A 17558-nucleotide genomic window follows, 5' to 3' on the forward strand; every position below is an offset into this window, starting at 1 on the left:
TGACTAACATTGGGAAAGAGACGTCTGTAAATCAGTGGATAATTTTTTTTAAACTGAACTATTTTATAGCCCTTATTATAATCATTAGGTCCTCAAAGTTGTAAAATGCACTAAAAGCCGAATCTAGATTTATTTTCTGTCTCCGTTCATTCTACTGAGCCGAGAGTGGGAGCTCTGGGGGGGGGGGCGGGGCTTAAGGGGCGCATGCTCTGTGAGCGCACATACGGGTTCTTCTGCTCTGACAGCCAGGCATGATGGGTAATCTGTGACGTTTCGCTCTCTCAAAAGTTGGGCCATTTTGTCCTCATGCGCCAATGAGCAGCTCTCATAGGAAAGAACAAGACCCCGCCTCCGACGCTGTATCCAGTTCTGATTATACATCCATGATTATAATGGATAGCCGACCGGAGCTTCCGGTTTAGGAGGTGCGCACGCAGCGTCTCGTTTTAACTGAATAATGGTCATGTTTACATGGATTTATGAACTGCCCCTAATTACCGCCCCCCTTCCAGAGACACACTGTCAAACACACTCATAGCTGCTTGGTATGACATTGAAAAAGTTACATTAAAGTGGACCTATCATGCTATATTTGAATAATATAGTGTAGGACCATACCTATATAAGGCATATTTATACTTTTTTTTTTCAAAATACCAAACAGATCATGCATTTTAGCCATGCCTCATTTCGCTCAATTTGAAAAATGTTAGCTCTGTTTTTGCAAGGGCTGATTCTGTGAGAACAGCACCATCTAGAGGCCTGGCATATGTACTACAGCGTCTCCAGCTCTTTCGAACGGCAATGGCCGTGGCTGTCTCCTCCTGATTGGTGGAGTTGGCCCAATAGCCGTAGCGCTACCGTCCTGACGTCAGGACAGTGTTCAAATCTGGATCAGTTTTTATCAGATCCGTTTGCAGCCCCTTTTTTAGAGATTTGGGTATGGAGGAAAATAGAGAGGGTTGTGTTTTCTGACACTTGGTGAGTTCCCTGGAACACCGGGGACACATATTCATGTATAAAAGACGTGCAAAAGTGCATTTTGCATGATAGGTCCCCTTTAAATAATAAATACAAATAAATTACAATAAAATGACTGTTGTTTAATCTTCACATCTTGTAATCATGTCTATAATTTTGAGCACCAAATTATTGAAAAGTATCGATAAGAGTATCGAAAAATACCGGTATCGATAAGCGGTATCGGTATCGGTATCGGTATCGATAAAATCCTAACGATACCCATCCCTAGTAACGTAAATTATCTGCCATGGTGCATGAAAAAGTCAGCAAAGCTGGTTGCCATAAAAAATGGTTGTACTCAAAAGAAGACATGATCTCGGTTCCCACCCATAAAAAGTACCGGAATTGACCCTTGGCTTATACAGTAGTGTTCAAATGCAAATTACCCTTCACCTTGTGGTAAATGTAGAAGCCCCTGGTATGAATTATAGTGCTTTATCGTCCAAAGAACAACTTTCTACCATTATGGTGATTCAAAAGTTAAAGGCATATGGGGCCCATTATGGTACATCTCTAAAAACATAATGCAAAAATGTTCCTTTCCTGCACATCTGTTTGAGTAAAAATGCAATAGAAGGTAACTTCAGTTAAACATGGTGTCATTTGTTCAGGACCGGTTTTTGGCATAGGCGACATACAGTAGGCGGTCATACTATAGGACAGTAAACCAAAAATATCATTTAAAACTGGAGAGATAAAAAAATATGCATAAATAAATAAATGTTAACTCGGTAAAATAAGATATGAATGAACAACAAAAATAAAATAAGTTACATTTATTTGTTATTGGCTATGGTAGGTTATTGGTTATGTGCACATACTTATTTGATTATTAAAATGTAAACCGATCTTTTTCATATGGGTGTTTTAGAGTTGTACCCCCTAGATCAGGTCTCTAGTAATTGTGTGCTCAAAGTGCACCAGATTGAAGCATTTTACTTTCAAATAATAAATCTTCCCGGGGGGGCATACCCCCCTAGAGGATGTGATGTCCACCCCCCAAATCAAACATGTTCATACAATACTGAATACATTTGAAGCCTTTTTGATGTAACCTATGTCAATACGTTTCTGTTTTTGTAGTGTATTTGTCTTTTGTAGAGATTTTTCATTTATTCTTTATATATTCTATTGTGTATATACTCTTTTGATCTTTATCTTTTCTACTGTACGATTCTCTGGCTGGGGGGGGCGCCAGATAAAATCTCGCCAAGGGCATCAAATTGGCTAGAACCGGCCCTGCATTTGTTATTTGAAAATATGAATGTGTTTTCCACTCTTCCACAAATACGAAAAACAGACTTCAAATCTTTCCACATACTGTACTGTCGGTAACAACTCTCCACGTGTCAAATGTCTTTTCCACAAGACAAACCGACCCCGAGCCTCCAGCTAAAATACCTTATCTGTCCAGCTGAAAATACCATTTTACTAATGGCCGCAGCTACTGCCCTGCACAGAATCTTACTTGTGTGGTTTTACTGAGTGCATACTCACTGTGTGTCTGTGAGTTTGTATTTGTTTGCTTAATTTCAGCCACTGTATCTTGAAACTCCTCCTTGGGTAAATGCTTTTGAGGTTTAATCCTCACCTCTCGTAGATATTAACACCTTAAATGTTTCACGTAACTATATTACTGCTATCTTTTAATGACACATACACATTTTAACCAGTTTTATTATGCATTTGATTTGTAATGCATCCAGGGAAACTCACACAACCTGTCAAGATGTGTAGTACAAATGGCAGTGCAATATGAATACATGAATAATCTTTATAGGTTCACAAAGAAATCTCTAGGGGAAGTAAATTCACAAAAATGTTTTATGTTGTTTGGTTTACAACATTTTTAATTCCCAAACTGGGCACGCTGGAGACATTTTAGATAGATTTTTCTGATTCTGAAGTGTGATACAATAACAAAATGTCTTTGTTCTCGGTCTTTCTGCTTGTTAGTGGGATGAGGCTCGATTTGAAGACACACACACACACACACACACACACACACACACACACACACACACACACACACACACACACACACACACACACACACACACACACACACACACACACGCACACACACACACACACACATATTGAGACACGCCCATTGTAGTCCCCAGGTGCGGTTTGGGGAGATGGAGGCTCTCTGAAGGTGAACCCCATGGTGAGGAAAGGCGAGGTGCTGTGCACTGTGAGCGTGTGTGTATCTGTCCTTTCATGTACTCACTTGTCTATTATGTCTGAATTTTGGGGTTGGCAGTCATGTAAATAGCCCGCTAAAGAAAGAAAAATATATATCTATGAAAGAAAAATAAACGTCACATTTTTAACATATGAAAATGTAAAAAAAAGTGAAACATTTTTAATTTTTTTTAAAGGGGATGAATTGAATAGAGGCCGAGGGGTTAGAGTGGGGGGGGGGGGGGGTGAAGGATGGAGGGATGTAGCTTTTATCTGGAGGAGGGGAAGCCAAATTAGAAATGTGGCATGATCCCCCCCTCCTGGGACTGAGTCAATTAGCCTGCCTAGAGGAGCTGCCAAGAGGCTAGGGCTGGGGGATGGTGCCGGTAAAGAGGGTGGTGGCGGTGATGGTGTTGGTGGTGGTGGCGGGGGGGGGACTGGTTGAGATAGGAGAGGCCTAGGGCGTAGGCAAGAGGGGTAACACTGCCTACAGGATCGAACATGAGGCTGTTGTGCAAAATATTACTTACAGGATCAGAATATAATGTCAGAAAAGGTGAATGTTGTAAAATGTCCTTGAATGCACAGATGGAAGATGTAGGCACACCAATCTTGTCAAGCATGCTGCAGCAGTAGGCCTGTGTTTATTTGACATCAAATCATGACTCAATTAATAATATAAGATAACTCTCGAGAAAAGTGACAAATATTTGTTTCTTTGGCTCAGCATATAGCGCAGGTCGTCCACTTTAACATTGTTGACATTTAAATCCCCCATGGTTGACATTTAAATCCCCAGTCACCTCTGTCCACACTTCAAAGTGTCAAGAGGAAGTTACTGAACCCCAAATTGTGCTTGATTGTCAGGCCAACATCTTTGTGTGGAAGTTTACTCCAATCAGCAAGGTGCCAAATAAATGCAATTTATTCTCAAATATTGAAAGTTTTTAAATCATTTTAAATTCAACTCAGTTTGAAGACACCATTGACATGGGTTTTTAATATCACTGTCATCTGGGACTTATTGGAAAATACAGGATGATAATCAATGGACTGAAGGGCTGTTGGTGTACTGTACACAATTTAACAGGAGTGGGTAGAGAGGATGCTGAGGAGCGGGAAGCACTGGCAGGAAGCCAGTCTCTCACCAAGCAGCTCATCAATGAAACAGACCAATAGTTACTGCACCAGCTTAGCCAGCCCCAAAAATTGGCCTCAAACTAAGACATCAAACAACAACATTTTGAAAAAAACAGCAACAGTGCTGCTGCAATAAATGTTACATTAAAATGTTCTCTCTGCTTTCTTTAACTCTTTTTATTTTTTCAATCTGTGATCCTGAGCAGCTGCAGAACAGCGGTATAGCAGCATTACAGGTGGGGAGAAGAGATGAAGATCAGGAGGAAGAGGGGAACAAAGAGGGGGGAAACAAGGGGGGTACATAAGGGAGAGGAAAGGTGGGAGGAGGCGAGGAAAGCGAGGGTGAATACAGAGTTGGGGGTTGTTAAGAAAGGTGGCGGGACGAGGTTAAGGAAATAAAAATGAGTAGGGGAAGATGGAAGTAAAACAGTAACAAAGGAATGACTGTGTGTGTGTGTATGTGTGTGTGTGTGTGTGTGTGTGTGTGTGTGTGTGTGTGTGTGTGTGTGTGTGTGTGTGTGTGTGTGTGTGTGTGTGTGTGTTGTGTGTGTGTGTGTGTGTGTGTGTGTGTGTGTGTGTGTGTGTGTGTGTTTTTAAGTTTTCCAAATGAGATGCAAGATAGTGTCTGTGTGTGTCTGTGGTATAATTTCCAGTGGCAGCAGAGGGTGGCATGTGACTTGAGTGACAGGTTAAAGAGGGACCGGGAGGTAGAGGAGGCTGTACTGCACGCGCTCAGTAGCGTGTCACCAGGCGGGCCTGCGTCTCCTTCCTTATCTGACAGGCACACTGCAGAACAGCAAAATCCCCTGCATAAGCCCCTCGAGCACTCCTCTGGGACACGGTGTGTGTGTGTGTGTGTGTGTGTGTGTGTGTGTGTGTGTGTGTGTGTGTGTGTGTGTGTGTGTGTGTGTGTGTGTGTGTGTGTGTGTGTGTGTGTGTGTGTGTGTGTGGGTGTGTGTGTGTGTGCGTATGTGCATGCATGTGTGCATGTGTGTGTGCGTGTGTGTGTGGATGTGCGTGTGTGTGTGTGTGTGTGTGTGTGTGTGTGTATGTGCGTGCGTGCGTGCGTGTGTGTGTGTGTGCGTGTGTGTGTGTGTATGTGCGTGCGTGTGTGTGTGTGTGTGTGACAGGGATTGTGAGAATCTCGTTATTTTCCTATCTTCCTGTGTACATCCTCCTAATTCCACCTCAACTCCAACACTCCATGACTGCTCAAGGTGAGGGGATAGGACGTACCTGGAGTCCCAAACTCACACACACATAGACACACACACTAACACATGCACGTGTCTGCACGAATCGAGAGTGCAATTACAGGTCAGTCTGGCAAATGAGAGGCAGTTCTGCAACACCGCTGGGCAGAACGGAGCATTAGAGGAAGAAAGATCAATTAGAAACGACAGGAAGGGTCTGCTGTGTGTGTGTGTGTGTGTGTGTGTGTGTGTGTGTGTGTGTGTGTGTGTGTGTGTGTGTGTGTGTGTGTGTGTGTGTGTGTGTGTGCGCGTGTGTGTGTGTGTGTGTGTGTGTGTGTGTGTGTGTGTGTGTGTGTGTGTGTGATATTTGTAAACATGTATACTGTATGATTGACTTGTTTTTAGTCATAGTAGACAGAAAGAAAAGGGGCAGCCCTAGTATATATGCACCATCCTTAATTTCTTCTCATTTAATTTGAGACTATGCACCAAAATAAGGAGGAAAAAAACTGTAGCATTCCAATGGGAATATTTGCACAGTGGACAGTAAAGGAAGATCAGGAAGTTAAATAAGAGGAAATCTGCGGTCCTGAGCCTATGGTCGGCTGCCAGTGTGGATTACGTTTTCAAACAGATTCAAAAGCAGTGTTGATCTTTGTGGTTTATAAGTTACTCTTGATAGAAATAACCTTTAGATCCCTCTGAAACATGTGCACATTATGGGTCAATGTTGTCCTATTGTAGCATCGATAATTAATTCTTATTTTGTAAAAGAGTCAACTGAAGTTTTAATAGTTTAAAAAAACCTCCCTGATCAGGCTACAAACCAAACCCAGAGACCAACAACCTGATCACAAACCAGTTAACCCAGTGGTCTAACAATACACATCTATCCATTCAGTGAGAACAGCTCGACGATGACCTGAGATCGAATGATAGTCTTTACTCCGGGCCATCAGCCCGTTCGAGTGATCTGCTTTTATGTGATGACATGGAGCCTCATTACCATCAACCATCCCGTATCTACGCCATCTGTGCTGATACGTTGATCCTAATTAACCTCATTACTGTGTTTTGGGTCTCTGGTTTAATCTGTTGACATCTTGATCCATCCATTATACTAAGATCAGTACGTCTGTTAGACCGACATCATCACTTAGCTTTTCACTTGTGGAGCCTCAGGGCGTCTGAGGAATTTATTTTATTGTTTTGGTTGGTCAAATGTCGTCCTTCTCATTCTTGGAACAGTTCTGATAATTTGACACTGTGCAAATTAGGTAGAAACCCTGTTTTGCCTATGTACTTACAAATCACATTGTAAAGAGAGGAAGACGTATTCTAAATAAATACTATAATTTATTGTTCTTTCTAAGAAATCTTCAATACTGATCTACTCTTGTGCAGTTTTCTCTTTATCTGTTGTTTTGAAGAACTCTTCACCTTAAAAGGTTGATCTTAAACACCGGTAAAGTGTTATCTAAAAAAAGCATGCTCTCTTAACTTCCCTTATTCCTTTTGTAACACAGTGATGAATTAGGGAAACCAGCTTTGCTGACCTTAGGTTCAACTCGTGAGGAGGTTATCTACACATATCAAATGACACCTTTAAAACATATCTATTATCTTCCATCGTATCCTATTACCCCTGCAGTGACAATACTTGCCTGTGGGTCATCATGCATATCTATTTGTCCAATGTTTTATGTAACAATCAATAAATACAGCACCAATATTTCAAAAATAGTTTAAGGACACCTGCTAATGAAACACATGCATATGCACTAAGGCACAACTTTAAATAGTAAAAGGACTGTTCAATTATGTACTTAAACTTGATCATTTGTTGATTAAGTTTAGTTTTTGCAGTTTTTGTTTTAATTTGTATAAATAAAGAATCTATTCCTTTGTATATATACTGTATAGGGATATAGCAATACAGTTAATACTAGGTACAATGTCTCCATAATGTGTGCATGTATACTGTAACGCATTCAGAAAATCTACAGTTAAACACCCACTCTCTCACACACACACAGACACACACACATACACATTTTACCCATCATTAGCCGCGACCTACAGATCAAGGGCAAGTATCAGGCATCGAAAAAGAAAACAGAAAATAAATAAATAAAATAAACTGATGAAAGTTTGATGTTAACAGCCTTATGCTTTTTATTTGAATAAGGGAACAACCTCTGCTACTGTCTGTCCCCTCTGGCTATATAGGAAAAAGTCAATATTTCAAGAGAGCAGAGACACTCGTTAAATATTTCAAACAAAGGAATACTGACATCGCTGCCCAGTATCTCCACCTCTCTCTATACGTAGCCTCATCATTTCTCTGTGGCTTATCTTCTTGACTCCAGACACATGTAAAGACAAACATGACTTGAAATTGGAAAGCACCAGCTGATGGACCAGCCCTGACAGTTCAGAAGATTATATATCCTGTGCTTTACACAGTATGCACATGTATATAAGTTACCCTACTCTCCCGAATCTCATCAATTGTTATCTACTGTCTGCTGACCTGGTAGATATTTCAGGGTTAAGAGGAAGGTTAATGGGTTTTTCCGCAGAGGAAGGGTTTAGATGGGGGTTAATGGGTTTTAAGGTGTGGCAGTGGATCAGTGTATAGCCACTTTAACCATAAAGTTACCTTGGTGGTCTATTCATCACTAGGCAATCAGCAGACCCACCTTGAACCCACAGGAGCTGTTAGGTTAAATAAATGTCCACTTCGCTGCTCTCTCATGTCAAATGATTGAACACACTTCAAGAGCGGGTGCAACCTGTGACCACATGGTGAAAGCGGTTATATTTATGCTGTTCTAAACACTTCTGATTGTCTGTGCTGGGAAACATCTTCTGACACACAGGAAGTGCTGTGTTTCAATGTGTTTGTATTACTAAGAAAATTAGCGGGGTAGTTAGCATGCTAGCAACAGAGGGGAGGGGCAATTAGGTAAACTGACTTCTGTCTAACCCCACACACTTTATTTTCACAATTTTCCACTTGTAGACTTCAGTCCAAACCTGACACTGACTCAAGGGACATCCCTTGAGGAAATCTATCAGAGTAACACAGTTTCCTTTTAGCCAAAAAGAGGCGTTATTGTAAAAATCTTTATATGATAAGATGTTAAAACTAGGGCTGTCAAGTTAACGCGTTAACGCAATTGTTTTTAACGCCACTAATTATTTTAACGTGCGATTAACGCATGTGTATTTGTCCTCGGCCCACCCCGTAGTTTCAGAGCCCAAAGGCTTGACATTGTTGTTGTTAGTTGGATGGTGGGAGATTCTAGCGAGAGATATGGATACAAAAAAAGGTGTTTTTAACAGCAAGCCAAGCACACAGCTGATGCTGACAGCCCCGCTCCTGCCGCTCACTTGCGGCAGACCACGCTTGAAAGTTTGCCGGGGAGACGCCCGAGGCCTGTACTACGTAGCCGGATTTTCGCTTAGCGGGCTAACTTCAGGGAAAACTCTGGGTTTCCGGTCCTACGACGCTGGTTCTCTTTTTAGCGGGCTAGATCTCCATGGTAACTTATGCTGAGCGGCTAACCTGCTCCGGAGCAGGTTACGGCCTGTCCACACGGCGGCATGCGTTGTCGCTTGCCGGCGGGGGGGGCTGAAACTTGACCAACAACCAATCACATGAATCTCCCGCCCCGGACACACAAGCACGCGGTTTGATTGGCTAGAGCTTGTACTGGCATATGATTCGATTGGCTGACGCTTCCGCCGAATCTTCAAAAGTTGAGCATTGCTCAACTTTCGTCGCGAGCAATGCGAGCAAATCTACGCTTCGCTCCCACAATGCAGTTCGGCGAAACGTGACGTCACCCCATTCAAAGTGAATGGGCAGAAGCGTTGAAGCTTCAACGCACACCGCCGTGTGGACGGGCCGTTAGGTTGCAGGCTAAGAGATCAACTCAGTGAAAGCACCGCCTGCTGACCAATCAGAGCTCAGTGTGCGGAGTTTAAAGCGATCAAGTCGTATTACAGGAGAAAGGAAATACAGTTTAAACGGCCGTTGCAGGAAAGACGGCCGGCCAAAATCACAGACTGTGTGAACGTAAAAATGTATAGAATATTCCCTCCCATCTTCAGAGCAATCTGACTATTATAACATTAGCGTTAAGAAAGCTTACTTAAATAACGAAGTAACAGTACAGTCTGCGGCATATCACATCATAATGTATCATATATTTCCTTATCTGAGTCAGCTTCTTGAGCCGTATCTGGCCGTGCAACACTCACGGGCCGTCTCCACGGCAGCGTTAAAAAAATCTTGGAGGTGGGCGTATCTGAAGCTTGGGGATTTTTTTGCGATCAACCAATCACATGAATCTCCCGCCCGCGACATACGAAGCCAAAAAGCCCGAAGTAAACTGGATATAAACTCCCCAAAACAGGCGAAAACATACCACTGTCTCTGCCACCTCCCTCCATGCCTGGCTCCTCCGGTTTATATCCCGGTAGGTCTGGTCATAAAGCACCGGGTGATTGATTCGCTACCGCTAATTTCTCCTCCATTTTTTGGAATATGAGGAAATGATCTGCGGTCTGGCTCTCCCAGCATACACGCCGTTTGATTGGCTAGAGCTTGAACTGTCAGATTTGCGTACACGGGATTTGATTGGCTGACGCTTCCTCCTCAGCTTCAAAAGTTGAACATTGTTCAACTTTGGATCTTGAAAATCCTGAGAATCTCCGCTCGCCTGCCCACAATGCATTTCGGCGAAAGCGAAAAAAAGTGACGTCACTCCATTCAAAGTGAATGGGCAGAAGCGTTTCAAGATTTTTTAACACTGCCGTGGAGACGGCCCGTCACAGTGTCACATATTGTATGCAGAAGTATTATTTTAAGCAACACATTAAGTTGACGAAACACTCGAGTCAAATGTAATTAAAGTCAGATCGTGTCTTAGACGGGACAGTGATATCATAAACCTGTTAATGTACGCATTCAAACACTTTTTCTTTTACCAGCTGTATTCACCTTGCAGGTGCAGCTATGTGGCTTTTATCCTGGATAAAGTGTTTAAGTCATGGATGTTTAAAGTTTAACTTCTTCATATGTCTAATATTATAGTTGACTTTTCATTCAGGAAGTATAATAATAGCTTGCATTTATATAGCGCCTTTCAAGGGACCCAAGGTCGCTTTACAAGTAATAGGGCAAAAACAAACATAACAAAACAAAAGTCAGACAGACAAAACAACAGATCGATTAGGGGCCGAAAGCGCTGCGCTGTCAGTACGCTTCTCCATGTTTGTGATTGGTCGAATGCTCCAAATACCACCCCTTTAATGTGAACGCGCACCTAACTAGATAGGACACGGCTGGCTTGAGCGATCCACTTGATAATCCGCGTCGTAGGACCGTTTAGCGAGAGCGCGTTTGTTTTGGATTACCCCTAGATTCCACCGGATCCGTCTGCGGCGCGTTACGACCGCGCCGCGGCGCGTTACGACCGCGCCGCGGCGCTCACAGCGATCGCGGCCACTCTAGTCAATGGGTGCTATTCCACCACACGCGGCGCGTTACGGCTCAGAAGCGTCCCAGAAGCGTCCCAGAAGTGTCCCAGAAGCGTCCCAGAAGCGTCCCAGAAGCGTCTCGGCGCAGGGCTCCTATAGGATGAATCCTATTTTTGGCGCGGCGCAGCCGTAACGTAAGGTCGGGCAGGCAGGAAGTGGAACGTTCAAAGCATATATAGCATATATATATATATATATATATATATACACACACACAAACTAATTTTGCAGACCCTATCCCTCCGTAGTCTTTCAAGTAGGAGGAGAAATGCCAGCGTTCTCCTCCGGTTTACAGGCACTGTGTAAATTATATATATAGAATAATTATGATGATGAATGCATTTTTTTACCACTAAAATACAGCAACACATCTTTGATTCATGTCGTTTATAACTGGAATATTACAGTTATTATTAACTTTGTCTGTACAAAGTAGCCTGTCCAGGAAATATGCCCAAATCAACAAAAACTGCGAGCCGGCAGGCAAGACGCTCCGCTTCTGAAATGCTTCTGAAACGCGCCTGGTAGGGTATGACGCCGGAGGAGGCCGGACCAAAACCGCGGCGCAGCCGTAACGCGCCGCAGACGGACCCGGTAGAATCCAGGGGTTAGGCCAACCGGCTAACTCAAACATATCCAGGTTAGGTTGAACCGGCTTCGTAGTACAGGCCTCTGGACACGGCGTCTACGAGCAGCAAGCTTTCAACAGCGATAGCTAAATGGTTGGCGGTGGCTACAGCTTGCAGGACAATTAACATTGTGGAGGACGAGGGGCTGCGTTAGATAATTCGGATCGCATCCAACGTGTCGACTGCACATCACAGCGCATTATTTTGACCCACAGTGGGAACTTCAGTCTCATGCTTTGACTGAAGATGAAGACAGAGGAGCGGCATTTCGCCGACAACTGTAAACAGGTTTGTCTGTTTGAGCAACTGGCTCAGTGCAACTAAGTAGACAGGGTTGGGAGAGAGTGTAAGAGAGAGAGAGAGGTTCCAGGTTGTTATATTGAAAATATTTAGGAGAATATTTGTCATTGTTCCAATGATAATAAACAAACATTTGCATAAAGCATATTTGTCCACTCATATGTTGATAAGAGTATTAAAAACTTGAAAAATATTCCTCTAAGGTACATTTAGAACAGATACAAAATGTGCGATTAATTTGCGATTCATCGCGATTAACTATGGACATCATGCGATTAATCACGATTAATTATTTTAAGCCCTAGTTAAAACTATGGAAAATTCCCTTATTTATGCTTACAATACTGTCCAGTGAGTGTCCATTAAACTAGCAAGACACTTAGGTAAGCTTTAACTAAACTACATCTCAAAAACAACCAACATGAAAGGCCTTTGTGGATGACCACATTACAATTAACACAACACAGGATAAGTATCATGTTACACCATGTTGTACCATCCTCTGCACCCTGACCACTCCTCACTGCAAAGGTAAATTAAGGGTTAAGGTAGGCTTCAATGGTATGGTAATGGAAGGGTTACTTTGCAGGTTAAGGTGGTTTTGAGGCAGAGGGGTAATAAAGACTTGGATTACTAGACTGAAAAGGTGAGATGACAAATGCACACCTGTGAGTCTAAAACACGTATACACCCTCTCACAGACAAAACATGCTCGTGATAGCTAAAAAAAGAAGATTCTACAAATAGCATAAAAGAGAATAGATATTTAAAGCTTTATAAAGGCAGTAGGATTGTCATAAAGAGGATGAGGAAGAGAAAAGAAAAGGGGTGGGAGAGAGGATGAGAGAAAGGCAGAGTGGCATGGGATAAGCCTCTGTCATTAGATGTGGGATTTTAGCAAAAACCTGCAGCGAAGGCAGAAGTAAATGAGATTAGAAAACAAAAGTGGCAGAGTGTGGCAGGATGGAGAGTCTCACAATAACTGCAGGTGGAAAAGGACCAAAGACTTCTAATCTTCATTATGTCCACTGGTTTCTTATTCACATCTGATCTGACTGGTCTGTTAACATTCATAGAATGCTTTATTGTGCTTCTGCGCCTTGCACAAAAGCTTTTGAAACTAAAACAGGTGACATTTCAAAGATATAACACAAACCCTGTGTTCTCAAACTGAAAACATAACTCTTGTGAGACTAACCAATACCAACTGAAAAAGATTTTCTGGAAAAGCAATACTAATTTCCTCCCAATCCTCTACTTCCACCATCAGGAAAACAACACATCCAAGACACACATTCAAGACACACATTTCCCCACATGCACGCACAACTCTTTCAACATTTTCTCCTTTCCTGATGTATGCCCAGATGAACAATCTGTTAATCAAATCCAATTGAGGGTAACCCACAAAATGTTCTCACTTACATGTGCTCCCTCTTAAACTCCACTCTCCATCTGTCCAGCCAAGCTATTATGTTACTCAAGGAAATCACTCTAATGATCAGCACAGATGCTAAACCACAAATACAGCCGAGTTGACACAAAGTCAGAGCAAATCCAACACAAACACCTACACAGGGTATTCCCCAGCTCCAGTATGACTTCCAGAAACTTAAATCATGTCTTTAGGATATTGAATATTCAAATATAACAGAAAAACAGAGCATAGACATTAAGTCACATTCACAATGTTAACCCAACACACCAACTACTTCCTACATCAGTTATTTATTAACTTAACCCTCCTATCAATATCTGCTCACAGATTATGGCACAAACAGATACTATAGGTAATGTCAGGAAATGTAAATCTCACCTTCATCCGCAGATTCCTCCGCCTGCGTCCCGGTTCAGTCCTCAGCCCCTCCTAGACACTTTCCCCCTTGGCAGGTGCCATCATGGTCAAATAGTCCACAGGAAAGGGCTTTAAAGGATTCTCTAATGTCCCCTGTCTGTCTCTTTCTTTTACTCCCTCTCTGAGTCCTCCTGAGATTTGTATCACCACAAGAAAAGCAGCATGTGTGTGTGTCAGTGTATGTGTGCACACAACTCCAAAGGTCCTGGAATTCCTGAGTCCTGCGCTAAAGAGCGAGCGTGGTTGAGCTCCCTCTCCGTCTCTCTCTCTCTCTGCACTGCTTTTCTTTTTCCTCTCGCTCCCGGACGGGCAGAGAGGAGGGAGGACAGTCAGGGGGTGGGAGGGAAGACAGAAGCTGCTTTCAGCCAACTCTTTCTCTATCTCTTCGTTCTCCGCCTCTGTCCTTCTCCCCGAGTCTTTTTGCCTAACTTTTACTTGTTCTCTTTGGGCTTGTTCCTGTGACAGATACTCTTTCACTGCTCAGCAAGGCGTGAAAGCAAAGCTCTCTCTGTCACACACACACACACACACACACACACACACACACACACACACACACACACACACACACACACACACACACACACACACACACACACACACACACACACACTCACACCCTCCTCTTTCTTTCCACGCCACTCCCTCTGCCACAGTCCAGAGGTAAAGTCACTCCCTCGCTGTGTCACCAGCCGCAGTGTCTTTCTTCTGCTGTTATGATTCAACATGCTTTATCACCCCAGATGTCCTACTTTGTTGGTCCAAGTGTCTTCGTGATGCAGAAAATCTTTTGGCCGATCTATTTGTGATAAGGATCAGGGTGAGACTGGGATAAGGGTAGACTTCACACTTGGATTCTGTTTCAGTTTAAAGTTCACACATTCTTCCAAATGTCAACTCATCCATGAGTCCATTGTTCAAGACAGAAAGTGTTCGCATAAACTTCTCTTCTGTTTAAAATATATAGATTGATTTAAGTGGTTGGGTTCAAGGTTCAGACCATAACAATAAGCCCTCCACTCTGATACCCTTAACCTTTTCACCTCTGCTTTGCAACTTAACAAAACAGATTAGGGATTTAGGGTATGCTTGTTTAACATGTGTTTGCTTCTCTGATTTGAGCTTGTCCTGGGAAAACCCGTGAAGGTTTGATAGAACAGACACATTTCCTCCCTTCAGCCATAAATGCATAAACAGTACAATAACATCAATTGACGCTGGGGAGTATAATTTTGGGACTAGCTTTTTAAATCTGTTGTTAAACAATAAAAGGAAAGAAAAAGAGATTGATCCTCTGTGTCTAGATTTCTAATGCTGTGGTAGAATCCCAAATTACAAACCTCATCGCCAGCCAAGAACCTTGATATAGTAGGACTAGAATCTGCACTTGGTTGAGGGCCAGGAAAGATTATTGTCATGGAAAAGAAATTATGGTTTTGGCAACTATAAGAGATTGTTAGATTGTCTTAGTATGGTGTAATGTTAGACAACTAAAAAAACTTGATTAGGGTCTATGAAAGATTGTGGTTAGGGTTATAGGAGAACATTAAGTGGGGGTCTGTATTAGGACCACAAAACACGTCCACCAGCTCCCCAATCTTGCGTTCTGCCTTGCTACTACAGTACTTCCTGTACTGGCACTCAATGGATGTACCAGACGTGAACCCTACGGTATACATCGTTCAAATGACATCCCCTTATCCTCCTTGTAGGGAGTGGTGAGCAGACCTGTGTCTGAGGACTGGGGTATAAGGGTGGATGAGGTCTGATAGTACTGACAGGAGAAGGCATGAAGTGGTTTGTAGGTGAGGAAGAGGATTTTTTGGGATGCAGGACTTGACTGGGATCCAGTGAAGCTTGGTGAGGGTGGGGGGGATGTGTTGCGGGTTATCTCTGGCAGCCCATGTCCAGGGCTTTGAAGGGTACCCTGGAGAGGACTCCATTGCAATAATCCAGACAAGTGGTGATTGGTGGAAGGTCAGTCACAATAGCTTTTACTTACTTTGACACTGTGTTCACCATTGCACACCTTTGCCTTAAATAAAAAGTGATTCAAGAAGGGAAAGAAAACAATTCTCATTGCTAATGACCTCGCTAATACTCCAACTTTTTTTGTTTAGTTTGTTCCCTAACAGGACATAATTAGTACCGACAACTGCTGTTGATCATAAGTGCACATAAACATGTGTTAACCCCTCAAAGGTCAGCTTTGTCAAGTTGGTGTCAGTTAGTCAACAGTGTGATTTGTATGTCAAAGTTCATCAAAATTGCAAGGTTGGATCATTTCAGTTGACGTCATTGTGGAATGTATACCAGTATATTACTTGCACAGCTGACCTGTAAATGATTTACTTACAAGATATCGCAACTCTGGTAAATATAATGCAATGTATATGAAGGTTAATCCATTAGACAAACAAAGGGAGAGAATGAAACAAAAGGAGACCATACATCTACAAAAATCAAGACCTTCTGTGGCACACTCACACCAAACATGGACTCATTTATCGTTTTTATAATCAGGTCCCAGACAGCGGGGCGCAGCACAGTATCAGCAATGCACACACACACACACACACACACACACACACACACACACACACACATACACACACACACACACACACACACACACACACACACACACACACACACACACACACACACACACACACACACACACACACACACACACACACACACACACACACACACCACACACACACACACACACACACACACACATGCACACACAAACACCTGCTGATGGTGTGCTCATGTAACACACACTCACACACAAACACACTGTGTCTGTCTGGCGTCTAGCTGGCACCATTCAGACGGACATGTCTAGAGGATGCAAAGGTAGCCAATCACCACTGCCAGTCAGCAGCGGTTCATTATCACACACATGTACACCCACAGGGTTGGTCCTTGGGGGGGGGGGTGTGTGTGTGTGTGTGTGTGTGTGTGTGTGTGTGTGTGTGTGTGTGTGTGTGTGTGTGTGTGTGTGTGTGTGTGTGTGTGTGTGTGTGTGTGTGTGTGTGTGTGTGTGTGTGGACTACTGGTGATCTGCTGCTGTATGTGTCTTCCTTGTCTTCCTTAAAGTGACAGGACTAAATCATTTGACATATTCGGAAGAAACAGAAAGCAGTTGTTTTATAAAGCTGTATCAACAGATGTGCCCTCTGTTGGCTGCTGTTGTGTGTCTCCTTCTGATGTGATCATATTACAACCAGCAGTTTGGACTAAAGCTGCAATGTCATCTAAATGGACAGTTCTTCTACTTCTTTTAGTTTTGTTTTCTACAAATTAAACTCCCATCTCAAATGTCCCTATCATCATTGTATTCAAGAGACTACTCCATTGTAATCATGTTTTATTCATATGGATTTCTTTTTAATTTTTATTCTGAAGATTTTATAAAAAATGTGTGATGCAAAGATTAGGTGAAAATTGGCTTTCAAAACTACCATTTGCATTGATGAGTATTATGTCTGCTGACAATTTATTATAAAAAACATATATAAATCTAAAAATGTTCCTACTTTTCCTAAGAAAGAAAAAAAGAAAAAGGAGACACGCATCCTTTAAAGGTCCCGCCCCCTTCTTCTCCACCATGGTTTTTCCATCTTCATAGTGGATTTGTTTTTGTTTAATTCCTTCCTTCCTACGTCCGTC

General features: G+C 42.6%; 1 protein-coding gene across 1 annotated transcript in view; it reads right to left on the minus strand.

Annotated features, from left to right (window-relative positions):
- The window catches only part of sema3b (sema domain, immunoglobulin domain (Ig), short basic domain, secreted, (semaphorin) 3B), an 84162-nt gene extending 69753 nt beyond the window's left edge, over window positions 1-14409 (minus strand). Inside the window, exon 1 of the mRNA XM_034145101.1 lies at window positions 13839-14409. The gene's annotated coding sequence lies outside the window, so the exon portion shown is untranslated. The remainder of the gene's footprint in view (window positions 1-13838) is intronic.
- Window positions 14410-17558: the final 3149 nt, after the last annotated feature.

The sequence above is a fragment of the Trematomus bernacchii genome, unplaced genomic scaffold, assembly GCF_902827165.1.
Source record: "Trematomus bernacchii unplaced genomic scaffold, fTreBer1.1, whole genome shotgun sequence".
Taxonomy (NCBI): domain Eukaryota; kingdom Metazoa; phylum Chordata; class Actinopteri; order Perciformes; family Nototheniidae; genus Trematomus; species Trematomus bernacchii.